Genomic DNA, 4,388 nt, shown 5'->3' with positions numbered 1-4,388 from the left:
ACATAAAAAATGAAATCTTGTCATCTGCAATGACATGGAGCTAGAGAGTATTATGCTAAAGAAATAAGTCTATCAGGGAAAGACAAATACTACATGATTTCACTCATCTGTAGAATTTAAGAAACAAAACAGATGAACGTAGTAGTGAGAGAAAAAAAGAGACAAACTGGAAGACAGACTCTTAACTACAGAGAATAGACAGGATTACTGGAGGGGGGTTTGGTGGGGAGATGGGTTAAATGAATGATAGGGATTAAGGAGAGTACTTATGATGAACACCAGGTATTGTATGTAAGTGCTGAATCACTAAATTCTACGAAACTAATATTACACTGTGTATTAACTACTGGAATTTAAAAACTTGAAAAATATTTTTAAAAATCAACAGATATTGTACAGTTTTTCAGAAATCATCTACTCATATGCTGCTCCTTGGTTAGACATCAGAGCTACCCAAAGACTTTAAGGGTAGAATGAGAGGAATAAAAGTGTAGATTCTTTTTCTCTCAGTAACCTTTGTACATTTATTTCTTACATTATCACTACACACATTTAGGCATACAGAACTTGCCCCAGGACTGCCCCTTCTGGATAAAGTCATATGGGCTCAGGACTTCCCACATCCTCAGTGTTGGCAGTGGCTATATGCTGAAAGATACAGGGGTTTGGTTGTTCTGTTCTCATTCCTCTTGATCTTTCCACATCTTCTCTAGAGTCTTATACACACAGACTTTGCTGAGAAGGGCAATTTGTTTTTTTATTTTTTATAAATTTATTTTTTATTGGTGTTCAATTTGCCAACATATGGAATAACACCCAGTGCTCATCTCATCAAGTGTCCCCCTCAGTGCCCGTCATCCAGTCACCCCCACCCCCCACCCACCTCCCTTTCTACTACCCCCAGTTTGTTTCCCAGAGTTAGGAGTCTCTCATGTTCTGTCTCCCTTTCTGATATTTCCCACTCATTTTTTCTCCTTTCCAAGAAGGGCAATTTGTGAACAATATAGTCAAGGAAACCTTGTATCTCTTTGAATTCACAATTCCCACTCATCTCTATTATGAGACAGCCAGCCTTCACAAGGAGTCATATTGTGACCAAAGGAACTTTTGCCTCCCCCCACTTACTGTCTCATACCCTTGCAGGTGATAGGCCTGAAAGGAGGTGGTACTCTCCATAAGGCAAACATGTTCTTGGGGTCCGCAGAGCAGTTCATTGTCAGGTACATCATTTTAAAATGGTCCCAATGGAGGTAACCACCACCAAGTGCCAAGATTGCAAAATTGCCTTCAGTGAACTCAGTAGCTTCAGTAAAGGTCCCCATATGTCACCCAAGGTTTTAGATTCTCTTCCCACTTTAGGCATAAGTGGTGCCCTTTCAACAAATCTAAGCTTAGGCTTTTCAGGAACAGAAACATCTTCAGAAGTTGCCACTGGGAGCAGCATCTGTAGTCCCCCACTGGTGGGCAGGACTGCCTAAGAATCTGACAGTGTTGCTCACAGGAATGGCCCCCTGGCTCAAGCAGCTGCCACATGGTCACCTGTACCTGACTCCCCACAGAGACTCTTAACATATTTTTAATTGCTAGCAAATCACACACATTTAAATGTTTTTGACAATTTGGAATTCTCTTCTGTGAGTTTCTAGTTTATGTCCTTATCATATTTCCTTATCCATTTGTAAGAGCATGTATTCATCTTTGCATATCTTATGCCTACTATGGAATTTAGCACATAGTAATTATTCAACAAATCACATATTTTTTTAGCTGCAAAAAATATTTATACCCATAGGACACAGGACCAGGGGTTCTAAGTTTGAATCCTGATTGCCAGAAATTTACATCTAACTTTGGGAAAATCAATTCTTGGAATCTGAAAATGATGACCATAGTCAGACCCCCAGTAGCCCTGACACTGTATATTGTGAAGTCTGACACTTGAGAAAGAATACCTCCTATATAAAAATTTTCTAAAGAATAGACCAGGAAGAAGAGTGGGGGCTATTTACCTAGTATCAGTGAGAGGTACTCACAAGGTTTGTACCCAAACCTTCCTGTTTCTTGGTCTGCCAGAAACCCAAGAGCCATCATCCCTAAAACAATTATCATACCTTAATAAGTCTCAGAGTAATCAAGACCAACTATGTTTTCTGTGGGATATTTAGGAAAATAAGAAGACATTTCCTATCCAAATATCATTAGATTCATATTTTAAGAAACTTTAGTCAACCCAGACATGCAGAAAAATCCCTAAAGGAACATATATAATGCTTCCTTTCAATATGTATTAATTAATGTATATAATATATGTAACATGTAATTTATATTATGTTTACTTTTAATGTTTGTAAGAACATATATTTGTATTTTATCTCTTTTTTATTTTAATGATCAGGACACTTCTATGATATTAAAGAGTTTTTCAATAATAGAACTCAGCTTCATAACATCATGTCTTTAGGAAAGAAGGCCTCATGTGTCTATTGTATAGGATGTCATTGGGAATCATTTGAACCATCATTCAAGAGATAAGAGGCCATTTAGGGAAAAAAAAATCCCATGGCATTTTATGGTCTACCTTGATATACTGCCAAGTTTTCACAAGAATTATCACATTCATTCCTTACATTAACTTGTGAGAAAGAGCAAAACAAAAACAAAAACAAACTGTATCTTTTTAGTGCTATGGGACCATTAATTAGAAGATACACCATGTATTTAGTAACAGCTTTTGGGGATATATAAAAAAAGAAACACTACCATATTAAATGTACACATTTTAAGAGGTTTCCAGATTTCAGAAAGGCAAGAAAAATATGTTTTGTTTTGTTTTTGTTATTTTAGCATCAGGGAACCATGATGGGACTAGCTCTCTTTTATATGAGAAAATAAAAATGGAATTCCTTACCTAAAGAATCAAGATGTGAGTGAAGATTTCCTTGGTTCAGTACTTTTTATATGACGGGTTTGCTGGAGCAAAAGGAGTAAGGGAAGAGTTTAAAGTTTGAGGTTAAGTCAGCCAGAGTGGAAGAGGGGTTGGCAGGAAAGGAGGAGGAATTGAGAATTTGGGCTTTAAGCTAGTCAGACTCTGCACAGGCTGTGATCTTGCCACCTTGTTTCTGACCATGTATTACTATTCCAGGCATTACAAGCTGTAAACACAATGTCTTGACTTTATTCTATCATTCTGTGCTCCTTCCCAGCAATCTGTCCCACCTCCAGACATGTCATTTCCTCTATTCCTACTGGATAAACCCACCAGAATGTTTGTATTTTTTTTTTTTTTTTAGTTTATGATAGGCACACAGTGAGAGAGAGAGAGGCAGAGACATAGGCAGAGGGAGAAGCAGGCTCCATGCACCGGGAGCCCGACGTGGGATTCGATCCCGGGTCTCCAGGATCGCGCCCTGGGCCAAAGGCAGGCGCCAAACCGCTGCGTCACCCAGGGATCCCGAATGTTTGTATTTTTAAAAAAGATTTATTTTATTTATTTTAGAGAGAAAGAGAAAGAGAGGTGGGGAGGGGCAGAGAGAGAGGGCAAGAGAAACTCAAGCAGACTCTTCACAGAGCCCGAGCCAGATGTTGGGCTCCATCTCATGACCCTGAAATCATGACTGGAGCAGAAACCACTAATTGGCTACTCAATGGACTGCACCATCCAGATGCTCCAGAATATTTGTATTCTAAGAGAGATTGAAAAGACTCTTGACTCCAAGAAATAAATTTCCAATGGTACAACTGAAGGGCTATGATAAATAGCGGGAAAGACATTTTTGGTTGGATGCCCTTAGAGTTATAACTAAAGATGTACAATTTGTGACTTTGGTACTTTCCTTAACAAATGTGCCTGCTTGTCCTTGGGTGGTGATTGGATGACTTGTTTTAATGGCACTGTGGCAAGGGGCAAGGCTGAAATACTGTGTACCTCTGCTTCTCTCACAAGGCTTTGCAATGCCCATGCAATCTTGCAGCCATTGGCCACTGTCCTTAAACAGCCAAGCCAAGACAGGTGATCCAGAGTCCACTGGCTTAAGACTTAAACTTGCTTCAGAGAGATCTCCCTTCTCTCTGGGGTCCTCATGCTACAGTCTGAGCATCAGCCAGCACATGAGCACCTATGACGCATCCAGGGGCATGGAGTTGCCCCTGTGATAAGGAACAACTTAACAGAAACGTGATTTTCCCTGTTGTAAATTCTGCCCTGATCTACTGCCCAACTTCCTCTCCTCTCACCCCAGCGTTTCAAGAGAATAGAGACTCTCTGTCTGATAAAGTTCTTTCTTTGCCCACATGAAAGGGGTATGGAGCAATTGCAAGCTTGCTAAAGAACCGTTGTCTGTGGAGATAACCACAGCTTCAGTTTTTGGGCCAACAGCCCCTATGGCTGC

The 4,388-nt window shown here is 39.9% G+C and overlaps 1 pseudogene; it reads right to left on the bottom strand.

The window, feature by feature from the left end:
- Positions 1-542: 542 nt before the first annotated feature.
- Positions 543-2,088, bottom strand: LOC129504326 (39S ribosomal protein L16, mitochondrial-like; annotated as a pseudogene).
- Between the last annotated feature and the right edge of the window lie 2,300 nt (positions 2,089-4,388).

The sequence above is a fragment of the Nyctereutes procyonoides genome, unplaced genomic scaffold (genome assembly GCF_905146905.1).
Source record: "Nyctereutes procyonoides isolate TBG_1078 unplaced genomic scaffold, NYPRO_anot_genome, whole genome shotgun sequence".
NCBI classification, from domain to species: Eukaryota; Metazoa; Chordata; class Mammalia; order Carnivora; family Canidae; genus Nyctereutes; species Nyctereutes procyonoides.
This window is presented reverse-complemented; position numbering and strand designations above follow the sequence as displayed.